We start from the raw sequence: 14,546 nt of genomic DNA, 5'->3' as shown, positions 1-14,546 counted from the left end.
GGCACAAAGGCGCGTGTTGACGCCGCGACGCCCGGGGGCGGCGGGGGCGGGCGTCGCGACAAAGACGGCGCTGTGCCTTATCTGGCCGGGCGACAAGTGGCGTCTGAGTGGCGGCGGGGGTGGAGGTGGGAGGCGGAGGTGAAAGAAGGCGCGGCGAGGAGGGCGCTCCCGGGTCACGGGGTCAGCGCGGAGTGGTGGCGGCGGCGGGGGCGGGGGCGGGCTGTGATAGCCCGGGGGCGGCGCTCCTCGGGCACGAGTCTCCGCGGGGGCGGCGTCGGCGGCTGCACCTCTGCCACCGCCCGGCCGCCTGCTCTATTCCCCCGTGCCGTATACCCTGTCCTCAGCACCACCACCACCGTGCCAATGGCACTTGAAGTGGTCCACTCACGGAGGCCTACGCCTGTATAATTGGGCCAAGTGAATTTTCTGAGCAAGGTGGCGAAGTGGGTCGATTAACCACAAAGCTCAACAGAGGTTCATTTCGTGACTGTGAGGTAGGAAGCAAAGGCTTCGTCCTCCAGACGAAGAGCTTTGGCTCTGTCACGGGAGGCATACAAATTTGCGAGTGCTTAAGCTGAGATGTACGGCAAAATGGCGAAAAAATTCGAATTGCAAAATTTTTTAGATTTATTCTTAACAGAATAATGTCATCAAGTTTCATAATCGAATTCTGGCGAGAAATATGTTTTAAAAAAAGTTTGTTTGACCACCACTGTGGCATCGGCTCCGGTTCGAGAGTTCCACTCACGGATGCCTATGTCTGTATAACTGGGCCAAGTGAATTTTCCGAGCGAAGTGGCGAAGTGGTTCGACTAGCGACAAAGCTCAACAGAGGGTCATTTCGTGAATGGGATGTAGGAAGCACAGTCTTGGTCCTTCTGACGAAGAGGTTTGGCTCTGTCAGGGGAGCCTTATAAATTCGCTAGTGGTTAAGCTCAGATGTACGGCAAAATTGCGAAAAAAATCGGAATTTTGTTTTGCGAAATCTCTTAGATTGATTCTTAAAAGAATAACATCGCAAAGTTTCATAATCGAATTCTAGCAAGCAATATGTTTTCATAAAGTTTGTTTGACCACCACTGTGCCATCGGCACCTGTTCAAGCGTTCCACTCACGGAGGCCTACACCTGTAGAATTGGACCGAGTGAATTTTCCGATCGCAGGTTCCAATCCTGCCTCGAGCATGGATCTGTGTGATGTCCTTAGGTCAGTTAGGTTTAAGTAGTTCTAAGTTCTAGGGGACTGATGACCTCAGATGTTAAGTGCCATAGTGCTCAGAGCCATTTGAACCATTTGAATTTTCCGAGCGAGGAGGCAAATCGGTTCGATTAATGACGAAGCTCGACAGCGGTTCGTTTCGTGACTGGGGTGTAGGAGGCAGAGGCTTCGTCCTCCAGTGTCAGGTAACTGCGGAGAGGTTTGAATCTGGCAGGGATGTCATGTAAAGTTGGGAGTGCTTATGGGGAGATATAGGGCAAAATTGCGAAAAAAAATGGTTCAAATGGCTCTGAGCACTATGGGACTTAACTTCTAAGGTCATCAGTCCCCTAGAACTTAGAACTACTTAAACCTAACTAACCTAAGTACATCACACACATCCATGCCCGAGGCAGGATTCGAACCTGCGACTGTAGCGGCCGCGCGGTTCCAGACTATAGCGCCTTTAACCGCTTGGCCACCATGGCCGGCATTGCGAAAAAATTCGAATTTTTTTGTAGCATACTTTATTAGATAGGTTCTTAAAAGACGTTTCGTAATCGATTTATGACGAGAAATACGTTTTAAAAATGTTTGTCTGTGTGACTGCGCCTGCTACGCCCCCTCTTTCTGTGATGTGATCCACGCCTTCTCCACAGTACAAATTGTTTGTCCGTTAACTTTTCGTTCACACAGTTGAAACGAACTGCGGATGAGTCTAGAAGGCTGTGAGGAAGATTATCTTTGCTTGTTCCTTTGTTTACAACATGTTTTTTTTAATAGCACGTGCTACAAATTTATTTCAGTCTTTAGTTTTGAATATATCAACGTGTTTGGCGCCGGCCGGAGTGGCCTACCGGTTGTAGGCGCTACAGTCTGGAACCGCGCGATCGCTACGGTCGCAGGTTCGCCTCCTGCCTTGGGCATGGATGTGTGTGATGTCCTTAGGTCAGTCAGGTTTAAGGAGTTCTAAGTTCTAGGGGACTGATGACCTCCGAAGTTAAGTCCCATAGTGCTCAGAGCCATTTGAAACATTTGAGCCTGTTCTGCTCGAAATGGGCCGTAACAGTCGACGCATATTCAAAAAAGGGAGGAAATGTCGAATTAAACGTGTAAAAGATACAGGATACTTAAATAAAAGTATTACACTTGCTGCTCCTAAGTGTGGATCCTCAAGATTCCCTTTTGTGACATATCTTAGTGCTAATACCTTCAGGTAGAAGCCAGTGGAAAGTCATACACCAGCGAACATGGTTTGCCACTTGCTGTTTTAGATGTTATAAACTCAACCTTCGGGTACCTAGCTAATACTGAACCGCTGAAAAATTGAGTACATGGAAAAACACAGAATACAAATGAGGGCTACAATCACCTAGTGTGGATGTGTTCTGACGCTGTCCAAAATCAGTGTTTTTTTTACTTTAATTGTTGTGAAGGTAACTATATGTGCCGGCCGCGGTGACCGAGCGGTTCTAGGCGCTACAGTCTGGAACCGCGCGATCACTGCGGTCGCAGGTTCGAATCCTGCCTCAGGCATGGATGTGTGTGATGTCCTTAGGTTAGTTAGTTTTAAGTAGTTCTAAGTTCTAGGGGACTGATGACCTCAGACGTTACGTCCCATAGTGCTCAGAGCCATTTGAACCATTTTTGAACTATATGTGATGCCTGTCTAATGTTCAGCAGTTGAAATGGTGGTAGGATTAATTGCCTGCAGAGACTAGACAATTCAAGTCCATTCACACTGAAGATACACAGAAGCACCGATGAAGCATCGAGCAGAAGAAAAAATGCAAAAATTGACTACGCATTGGAAGCAGGGAAGAGATTACTCCAGAAAGACGAGGAAAAGAATAGAGGTTATGGATATGGACAGCATTAGTCACTATAGGTATAGCGATATAGTCAAAAATTCAAATACAAGTTTTAAATGCGAATTGTAGCAAAATGACTTTTTTGAGCTGTAATACACCTTTTCTCAGGAACTATAAGAACTAAAGTCTTGAAATTTGGCGTAGTTCTTAAGAATTACTTACTGAATAATCATGTGCAGCACTTTTCCGTTAGCTTTTCTCTGAGAAAAGTTCTCCTTTAAAATTTGAGGAAAACACAGCAGCATCATATAACACAACACTGAATAATTAATTTCAAAGCAATTATGACCTCGAACAACAATATGTTCCACACGTTCTATTAGCCTCTTATGCAAATGTAGATATAGAGAAGATCCAACGGAGAGCAGCGCGCTTCGTTACAGGATCATTTAGTAATCGCGAAAGCGTTACGGAGATGATAGATAAACTCCAGTGGAAGACTCTGCAGGAGAGACGCTCAGTAGCTCGGTATGGGCTTTTGTCAAAGTTTCGAGAACATACCTTCACCGAAGAATCAAGCAGTATATTGCTCCCTCCTACGTATATCTCGCGAAGAGACCATGAGGATAAAATCAGAGAGATTAGAGCCCACACAGAGGCATACCGACAATCCTTCTTTCCACGAACAATACGAGACTGGAATAGAAGGGAGAACCGATAGAGGTACTCAAGGTACCCTCCGCCACACACCGTCAGGTGGCTTGCGGAGTATGGATGTAGATGTAGATGTATATGTAAAAAGTGAAATTCAATTTTTATTGCTTCATTAGTTTACGAGAAAAGATACATTATAGGAACAATGGTAACTAAAAATTCAAATCCTTATCAAATGTATGTCCATTCATATTTTCAAACAAACATTGCACTGGTTACCAACCATAGTGTTGTACACAACTGTCTCAAGTTTTACTATTTTAGCTGTAATACTTTTGGAGCTGCACATCTTTAAGTACAAGGATGCATTTTGCCCCAAGTCTGTCCTTAAGGGATCTCTGCGGACCTTAAAGTCTAGCTGTCATTTAACTATTTCGTTGTTAATGCGACACACATAGTATGTCAAAATTAAGTAATACGCAATATCTTTTATTTTATTTTTATTCACACGTCAAGTTCCGTAGAACCAAATTGAGGAGCAAATCTCAAGTCATGGAACGTGTCAGTACATGAACTTACAACATCAAAAGTAATAACAGTCCGCCTCCGTAGCGTAGCGGTAGTGTTACCGCCAACCACGTAAGGGGGTCGGGTTCGATTCCCGGCAGGGGACTGACTGTTATGTGTTCTTCATCTCAATTTTCATCATCATTGACTCGCAAGCTGTCGATGTGGCTTCAGCTAAAAAGAACTTGCAATACGGCGGCCGAACTTCCCTGCATGGGGCCTCCCGGCCAACAATGCCATACCATGATTATATATATATATATATATATATATATATATGTATATATATATATATATATATACAGGGTGGTCCATTGATCGTGATTGGGCCAAAATCTCACGAAATAAGCGTCAAACGAAAAAAGTACAAAGAACGAAACTTGTCTAGCTGGAAGAAGGAAACCAGATGGCGCTATGTTAGGCCCACTAGATGGCGCTGCCATAGGTCAAACGGATATCAACTGCGTTTTCTTAAATAGGAACTCCAATTCTTTGTTACACATTCGTGTAGTACGTAAAGAAATATTAATGTTTTAGTTGGACCACTTTTTTCGCTTTGTGATAGATGGCGCTGTAATAGTCACAAACATATGGCCCACAATTTTAGACGAACAATTGGTAACAGGTAGGTTTTTTAAATTAAAATACAGAACGTAGGTACATTTGAACATTTTATTTCGGTTGTTCCAATGTGATACATGTACCTTTGTGAACTTATCATTTCTGAGAACGCAGACTGTTACAGAGTGATTACCTGTAAAAAATACATTAATGCAATATATATATATTAAGAGGCCAATGTCAAAACACCCAGACTCGTGAACAGGTGTTGATAAGAGGTTCGTGAACTCACACCACTTATTGCCCGAACCGCCCGTTTCTGAGCCAAAAATATCCTTTTAGAGTGTGAAGAGCTACCCCAAATATAATACCATACGACATAAGCAAATGAAAATAAGCAACGTAGGCTAATTTTCGTGTCGAAACTTCACTTACTTCACATAACGTTCGAATAGTAAAAATGGCAGCATTAAGTCTTTGAACAAGATCCCGAACGTGGGCTTTCCACGACAGTTTACTATCTATCTGAACACCTAGACATCTGAAATGTTCGGTTTCATTAATCATATGCCCATTCTGTGAAATTAAAACGATGTCCGTCAACCTCAATACATTTGGAAATACGTATAACGACATTCCTCTCAATAGCGAGTAGTTCGCCTTCCGTAATGTTTGCACATGCATTGACAATGCGCTGACGCATGTTGTCAGGCGTTGTCGGTGGATCACGATGATAAATATCCTTCAACTTTCCCCACAGAAAGAAATCCGGGGACGTCAGATCCGATAAACGTGCGGGCCATGGTATGGTGCTTCGACGACCAATCCACCTGTCGTGAAATATGCTATTCAATACCGCTTCAAACTACACGCGAGATATGTGCCGGACATCCATCATGTTGAAAGTCATGCAGTGAAACATCTTGTAGTAACATCGGTAGAATATTACGTAGGAAATCAGCATACACTGCATAATTTAGATTTCCATCGATAAAATGGGGGCCAATAATCCTTCCCCCCATAATGCCGCACCGTACATTAACCCGCCAAGGTCGCTGATGTTCCACTTGTCGCAGCCATCGTGGATATTCCGTTGCCCACTAGTGCATATTATGCCGGTTTACGTTACCGCTGTTGGTGTATGACGCTTCGTCGTTAAAAGAGAACGCGTGCGAAAAATCTGTCATCGTCCCGTAATTTCTCTTGTGCCCAGTGGCAGAACTGTACACGACGTTCAAAGTCGACGCCATGCAATTCTTGGTGCATAGAAATATGGTACGTGTGCGATCGATGTTGATGTAGCATTCTCAACATCGACGTTTTTGAGATTCTCGATTCTCGCACAACTTGTCTGCTACTGATGTGCGGATTAGCCGCAACAGCAGCTAAAACACCTACTTGGGCATCATCATTTGTTGCAGGTCGTGGTTGACGTTTCACACGTGGCTGAACACTTCCTGTTTCCTTAAATAACGTAACTATCCGACGAACGGTCCGGACACTTGGACGATGTCGTCCAGGATACCGAGCAGCAGACATAGCACACGCCGGTTGGGCGTTTTGATCACAATGGCCGTTCATCAACACGATATCGACGTTTACCGCAATTAGTAAACGGTCCATTTTAACACGGATACTTTACCACGAAGGAAATACCGTCCGTACTGGCGGAATGTTACTTGATACCACGTACTTATACGTTTGTGACTATTACAGCGCCATCTATCACAAAGCGCAAACAGTGGTCCAACTAAAAGATTCACATTTCTTTACGTACTACACGAATATGTAATAAAAAATGGGGGTTCCTATTTTTAGAAAACGCAGTTGATATCCGTTTCACCTGTGGCAGTGCCATCTAGCGGGCCAACCACAGCGCCATCTGGTTTCCGACTTCAAGCTAGACAAGTAATAACAGATAAAAATAAAATGTTTATGGACCGGAAAAGATTCAGTCCATAAGTACAAGCAATCAACAATATGACAAGAATGAGCTTAATTTTTCAAGGAACTCCTCGACAGAATAGAAGAACTGGTCCATGAGGAAACTCTTCAGATTCGATTTCAAAGCGGGTGGATTACTGCAAAGATTTTTGAATTCTAGTGGTAACTTTTTGAAAATGGATGCAGCTTTGAAGGAAGTACGATCCAAACGCAGCTTTCATTCTGCCGAGTATTAACCGAGTGAAAGCTGCTTATTCTTGGAAAGAACCTAATACTCTTAACAAGGAACGACAGTAAGCAATATATATATATATATATATGTCAAAACACCCAGACTCGTGAACAGGTGTTGACAAGAGGTTCGTGAACTTACACGACTTACTGCTCGAACCGCCCGTTTTTGAGCCAAAAATATCCTTTTAGAGTGTGAAGAGCTACCCCAAATATAATACCATACGAGATAAGCAAATGAAATTAAGCAAAGTAGACTAATTTTCGTGTGGAACGTTCACTTATTTCATATACCGTTCGAATAGTAATAATGGCAGCATTAAGTCTTTGAGCAAGATCCTGAACGTGGGCTTTCCACGACAGTTTACTATCTATCTGAACACCTAGACACCTGAACTGTTCAGTTTCACTAATCATATGCCAATTCTGCGAAATTAAAACGTCAGGTTATGTTGAATTGTGTTTTAGAAACTGTAAAAACTGAGTCCAACTGCGATTTATCGTTAGTTTATTTTCCCCAAGCCATGAACTTAGGTCACGCACTGCACTATTTGAAACCGAGCCAATGTTAGACACAACATCCTTTACCATCAGCAAACAGTGCTGTGCTACTGTTCGCTTTTTGGAAAAAACACAGTCTGCATCAGATCGTATGAATTTAGGAGATCTACCAAAATCCTTTTTCTTGTGCCATCATATACAAAATATATACAAGTCGCCACATATAACTAATTTCTGGTACTAAGTGAATCTCATACCTGTCTAGTGCTAGAATGTAGCGAGATGCATTCTGAACTTAGACAAAGATACTACAGACCACGAGATGGATATGTAGAAGGCTGTAAACGATCAAATGGGACATCGTGTGTTTGTACGTGCGACAGTGCGTATGTTTCACAGAAATCACATGAAATCACCATTCCACCATCCCAAGAATGTCTGAAGGACCTAATGAGGCTTTCTCATACATCATAGACATTGAAACTTCCTGGCAGATTAAAACTGTGTGCCGGACCGAGACTCGAACTCGGGACCTTTGCCTTTCGCGGGCAAATGCTCTACCAACTGAGCTACCCAAGCACGACTCACGCCCGGTCCTCACAGCTTTACTTCTGCCAGTACCTCGCCTCCTACCTTCCAAACTTTACAGAAGCTCTCCTGCGAACCTTGCAGAACTAGCCAGGAAGTTTCATATCAGCGCACACTCCGCTGCAGAGTGAAAATCTTATTCTGGAAACATCCCCCAGGCTGTGACTAAGCCATGTGTCCGCAATATCCTTTCTTTCAGGAGTGCTAGTTCTGCAATGTTCGCAGGAGAGCTTCTGTAAAGTTTGGAAGGTAGGAGGCGAGGTACTGTTAGAAGTAAAGCTGTAAGGACGGGGTGTGAGTCGTGCTTGGGTAGCTCAGTTGGTAGAGCACTTGCCCGCGAAAGGCAAAGGTCCCGAGTTCGAGTCTCGGTCGGACACACAGTTTTACTCTGCCAGGAAGTTTCATATCAGCGCACACTTCGCTGCAGAGTGAAAATCTCATTCTGGAATCATAGACATTGTTTTGCAGCATTAGTACGAACTCAATGATTTTGTTGGTTTGTTGCATAATCTACGTATATGTGGTGGGACGTATATTGTCCAGAAAACCACCTAGGGAGGTGGTGCAGTAGCTAGCTCACTGGACTCGCATTCGGGAGGACGATGGTTCAACCCCCTGTCCGGTCATTCTGATCTATGTTTTCCGTGATTACCCTGAATCGTTTCAGGCAAGTGCCGGGATGGTTCCTTGGAGAGGGAACGGCTGAATTCCTCCCCCCTCCTCCCCTAATCCGATGGGACCGATGTCTTCGTCGTTTGGTCCCCTACCACGAATAAACCAACCATCTCCAGAGAACTACGTGTGCATTTTGTGTTTATTCACACATAGTCAGTACGCTTTCAGAAAATATCGTTCTTGTGAAACACAACTAGCTGTTTACACTCATGAAGTAATAAGTGCTGTCGACAGTGGATGTCAAATTAATTCCACATTTTTAGATTTCCAGAAGGCTTTCGACACCGTTCCTCACAAGCGTCTTCTAACCAAACTGCGTGCTTACGGAGTATCGCCTCAGTTGTGCGACTGGATTCGTGATTTCCTGTCAGAAAGATCACAGATCGTAGTAATAGAAGGAAAGCCATCGAGTAAAACAGAAATAATATCCGGCGTTCCCCAAGGAAGTGTTGTAGGCCCTCTATATTTCCAGATCTATATTATCCGGCCGTTGTGGCCGAGCGGTTCTAGGCGCTTCAGTCTGGAACCGCGCGACCGCTACGGTCGCAAGTTCGAATCCTGCCTTGGGCATGGATGGGTGTGATGTCCTTAGGTTAGTCAGGTTTAAGTAGTTCTAAGTTCTAGGGGACTGATGACCTCAGATGTTAAGTCCTATAGTGCTCAGAGCCATTTGAACCATTTTGATCAAGATCTATATTAACGACATAGGAGACAATCTGAATATCCGTCTTAGACTGTTTGCAGATGATGCTGTCATTTACCGTCTTGTAAAGTCATCACATGATCAAAACGAATTGCAAAATGATCTGTATGGTGCGAAAAGTGGCAATTAATCCTGAATAAAGAAAAGTGTGAAGTTATTCACATGAGTACTAAAAGAAATCAGCTAAATTTCAATTACGCGATAAGTCATCAAATGTAAAGGCTGTAAATTGAACTAAATACTTAGGGATTACAATTACAAACAACCTAAATGGGAACGATCACATAGGTAGTGTTGTGGGTAGAGCAACCCAAAGACTGCGATTCATCGGCAGAACACTAAACAGGTCTACTAAAGAGACTGCTTACACCACGCTTGTCCGCCCTATTCTGGAGTGTTGCTGTGCGGTGTGGGATCCGCACGAGCTGTGACTGACTGATGACACTGTAAAAGTACAAAGAAGGGCAGCTCGTTTTGTATTATCGCGAAATAGGGGAGATAGTGTCACAGACATGATACTTGAATTGGAGTGGCAATCATTAAAACAAAGGCGTTTTTCGATGCGGCGGGATCTTCTCACGAAATTTCAGTTTTCTCCTCCGATTGCGAAAACATTCTGTTGGCACCCACCTGCTTAGGGAGAAATGATCATCACGATAAAACAAGAGAAATCAGAGCTTACACAGAAAAATTTAAGTGCTCGTTTTTCCCGCGTGCCGTTCGAGAGTGGAATGGTAGAGAAACAGCTTTAAGTTGGTTCATTGAACCCTCTTCCAGGCACTTTATTGTGAATAGCAGGATAATCACGTAGATGTAGTTGTGTTGTAGAGAGAGGAAACCGGCCACCCACCTATCATGCCACCCTCTCCTCATCCAGCCAGGAACCACAAAACATTACCAGAGGACACAACCGTAACACATTCGATCGTCGACGCAAGGCTCCAAAAAGAAGTCTAATGGCGTCATACTGGGAGAGCGTGGGGGGCTATTCGTCGCAGGAAATGTCATTCAGCATGTTCTGTACATTCAGACCGCAGGTTTGGGGTGCAACATCGTGCTCGAAGATGGTGGGTGTCTGCAACACTTCGATCTGTGCTAGCTGGAACTGTTCGAGCAGGCCCAAGTATACGTTTCCCATTACGGGTGTCTCTGCGAAGAAAAATCTACCTGTCGCGCATTATGCTACACCAAGCTTCGGGCTATCACAGATACGAGGGCAGTTCAATAAGTAATGCAACACTTTTTTTTCTGAAACAGGGGTTGTTTTATTCAGCATTGAAATACACCAGGTTATTCCCCAATCTTTTAGCTAAACAACACTATTTTTCAACGAAATCTCCATTCAATGCTACGGCCTTACGCCACCTTGAAATGAGGGCCTGTATGCCTGCACGGTACCATTCCACTGGTCGATGTCGGAGCCAACGTCGTACTGCATCAATAACTTCTTCATCATCCGCGTAGTGCCTCCCACGGATTGCGTCCTTCATTGGGCCAAACATATGGAAATCCGACGGTGCGAGATCGGGGCTGTAGGGTGCATGAGGAAGAACAGTCCACTGAAGTTTTGTGAGCTCCTCTCGGGTGCGAAGACTTGTGTGAGGTCTTGCGTTGTCATGAAGAAGGAGAAGTTCGTTCAGATTTTTGTGCCTACGAACACGCTGAAGTCGTTTCTTCAATTTCTGAAGAGTAGCACAATACACTTCAGAGTTGATCGTTTGACCATGGGGAAGGACATCGAACAGAATAACCCCTTCAGCGTCCCAGAAGACTGTAACCGTGACTTTACCGGCTGAGGGTATGGCTTTAAACTTTTTCTTGGTAGGGGAGTGGGTGTGGCGCCACTCCATTGATTGCCGTTTTGTTTCAGGTTCGGAGTGATGAACCCATGTTTCATCGCCTGTAACAATCTTTGACAAGAAATTGTCACCCTCAGCCACATGACGAGCAAGCAATTCCGCACAGATGGTCCTCCTTTGCTCTTTATGGTGTTCGGTTAGACAACGAGGGACCCAGCGGGAACAAACCTTTGAATATCCCAACTGGTGAACAATTGTGACAGCACTACCAACAGAGATGTCAAGTTGAGCACTGAGTTGTTTGATGGTGATCCGTCGATCATCTCGAACGAGTGTGTTCGCACGCTCCGCCATTGCAGGAGTCACAGCTGTGCACGGCCGGCCCGCACGCGGGAGATCAGACAGTCTTGCTTGACCTTGCGGCGATGATGACACACGCTTTGCCCAACGACTCACCGTGCTTTTGTCCACTGCCAGATCACCGTAGACATTCTGCAAGCGCCTATGAATATCTGAGATGCCCTGGTTTTCCGCCAAAAGAAACTCGATCACTGCCCATTGTTTGCAACGCACATCCGTTACAGACGCCATTTTAACAGCTCCGTACAGCGCTGCCACCTGTCGGAAGTCAATGAAACTATACGAGACGAAGCGGGAATGTTTGAAAATATTCCCAAGAAATTTCCGGTTTTTTCAACCAAAATTGGCCGAGAAAAATAATGTGTTGCATTACTTATTGAACTGCCCTCGTATGTTTACGTGTGTCGGGTCCCAAATCCTAATACTGTGGCGATTCACATGTCCGGGATTGTGGAAAGACGCTTTGTCTGAAAACGGGCACTTTTTCAGATGATCGTTGTCAGCATTACGTAACGCGCGAATGCATACCACAGAGCACGATTGTTTGGCTCCACAATTTTTCACTTTGTACGCAAAAAGGCGTGACCGTTTGCTTAATACTCGCTGCACGGTTCATCTCACTTGCTGCAGCTCGCGTGACGCACGGCTAATTGACATCTGCCAACTGCGCTGAAATGCAGCTTATCCCTGTCAACAGGTGCTTGAGTCACAGCAGGACCTAACTTCGAGGGAGGTATTTCACACGATTTTGAACCACCTCGTCATTTTTGGCTGTGTTGGCCCAACGCACTGGGGTCGGGAACTCACCAGTACCGTTCTGCATACCATATGGCGCTTTGAAAAGGGGACTGTCCGCTTGGCCATGTCGATTTTCAAGGCGTTTTCGGCACAACTGCGAATGAAGTTGCGAATCTGATAAATGTACTCCACATCTATACTATTGATTTAATCATATTCTTAGTAACTCAGTGTTTTGACATCAAAAGTGTTAGAATAAGTCAGACACAAGTAGTGTCCACTGTATGTCGGTCGGTATCACGATGTACGAGGTGCATTCAAGTTCTAAGGCCTCCGATTTTTTTTCTAATTAACTACTCACCCGAAATCGATGAAACTGGCGTTACTTCTCGACGTAATCGCCCTGCAGACGTACACATTTTTCACAACGCTGACGCCATGGCAGCGGCGAAGGCTTCTTTAGGAGTCTGTTTTGACTACTAGAAAATCGCTGAGGCAATAGCAGCACGGCTGGTGAATGTGTGGCCACGGAGAGTGTCTTTCATTGTTGGAAAAAGCCAAAAGTCACTAGGAGCCAGGTCAGGTGAGTAGGGAGCATGATGAATCACTTCAAAGTTGTTATCATGAAGAAACTGTTGCGTAACGTTAGCTCGATGTGCGGGTGCGTTGTCTCGGTGAAACAGCACACGCGCAGCCATTCCCGGACGTTTTTGTTGCAGTGCAGGAAGGAATTTGTTCTTCAAAACATTTTCGTAGCATGCACCTGTTACCGTAGTGCCCTTTGGAACGCAAGGGGTAAGGATTACGCCCTCGCTGTCCCAGAACATGGACACCATCATTTTTTCAGCACTGGCGGTTACCCGAAATTGTTTTGGTGGCGGTGAATCTGTGTGCTTCCATTGAGCTGACTGGCGCTTTGTTTCTGGATTGAAAAATGGCATCCACGTCTCATCCATTGTCACAACCGACGAAAAGAGTCCCATTCATGCTGTCGTTGCACGTCAACATTGCTTGGCAACATGCCACACGGGCAGCCGTGTGGTCGTCCGTCAGCATTCGTGGCACCCACCTGGATGACGCTTTTCGCATTTTCAGGTCGTCATGCAGGATTGTGTACACAGAACCCACAGAAATGCCAACTCGGGAGGCGATCTGTTCAACAGTCATTCGGCGATCCCCCAAAACAATTCTCTCCACTTTCTCGATCATGTCGTCAGACCGGCTTGTGCGAGCCCGAGGTTGTTTCGGTTTGTTGTCACACGATGTTCTGCTTTCATTAAACTGTCGCACCCACGAACGCACTTTCGACACATCCATAACTCCATCACCACATGTCTCCTTCAACTGTCGATGAATTTCAATTGGTTTCACACCACGCAAATTCAGAAAACGAATGAGTGCACGCTGTTCAAGTAAGGAAAACGTCGCCATTTTAAGTATTTAAAACAGTTCTCATTCTCGCCGCTGGCAGTAAAATACCATCTGGCGTATGGTGCTGCCATCTCTGGGACGTATTGACAATGAACGCGGCCTGATTTTAAAACAATGCGCATGTTTCTATCTCTTTCCAGTCCGGAGAAAAAAAATCGGAGGCCTTAGAACTTGAATGCACCTCGTACTTGGTTAGAAAAGGATGGAAGCTGACCTGCCATGTATTTCTAAAAGATTTTGTAGTAATATATTGGGAATTTGTGGAACTGTGACGATATGAATCCAAGAAAGTCCAATGGGAAGTGTCCAAGCATGTCAAAATGGGGATGAATCCTGCAGAGCTGTCCATAAATCCGTAAGAGTATGAGGGGGTGGAGATCTCATCTGCACAGCATGTAGCGAGGCATCCCAGATATGCTCAATAATGTTCATGTCTGGGGAGTTTGGTGGCCAGCGGAAGAATTTAAACTCAGAAGAGTGTTCCTGCAGCCACTCTGTAGCAATTATGGACGTCTGAGGTGTCCCATTGTCCTGCTGGAATTGCCGCAGTCCGTCGGAATGCACAATGGACGTGAATCAATGCAGGTGATCAGACAGGACGCCTATGTACGTATCAGCTGTCACAGTCGTAGCTAGACGTATCAGCGTTCCCATATCACTCCAACTGCACACGAATCACACAATTACAAAGCGTCCACCAGCTTAAACAGTCCCCTGCTGACATCAAGGGTCCATGGAAATGGAAATTTGTGGTAAGGTCTTATGGGACCAAACTGCTGAGGGAAT

At 45.0% G+C, this 14,546-nt stretch overlaps 1 protein-coding gene and 1 non-coding gene across 2 annotated transcripts in view; both read right to left on the bottom strand.

Annotated features, from left to right (window-relative positions):
• LOC126109449 (C3 and PZP-like alpha-2-macroglobulin domain-containing protein 8) overlaps positions 1-14,546 on the bottom strand; it is a 968,006-nt gene that overhangs the window by 412,579 nt on the left and 540,881 nt on the right. The gene's annotated exons all lie outside the window — the stretch shown is intronic.
• Positions 7,972-8,046, bottom strand: Trnas-cga (transfer RNA serine (anticodon CGA)). Its single transcript has one exon. It is a non-coding gene; the product is annotated as a tRNA-Ser (tRNA).

The sequence above is a fragment of the Schistocerca cancellata genome, chromosome 12 (genome assembly GCF_023864275.1).
Source record: "Schistocerca cancellata isolate TAMUIC-IGC-003103 chromosome 12, iqSchCanc2.1, whole genome shotgun sequence".
Lineage (NCBI taxonomy): Eukaryota > Metazoa > Arthropoda > Insecta > Orthoptera > Acrididae > Schistocerca > Schistocerca cancellata.
Note: the sequence above shows the minus strand (reverse complement) of the source record. Positions and strands in the feature narration are given on the sequence as shown.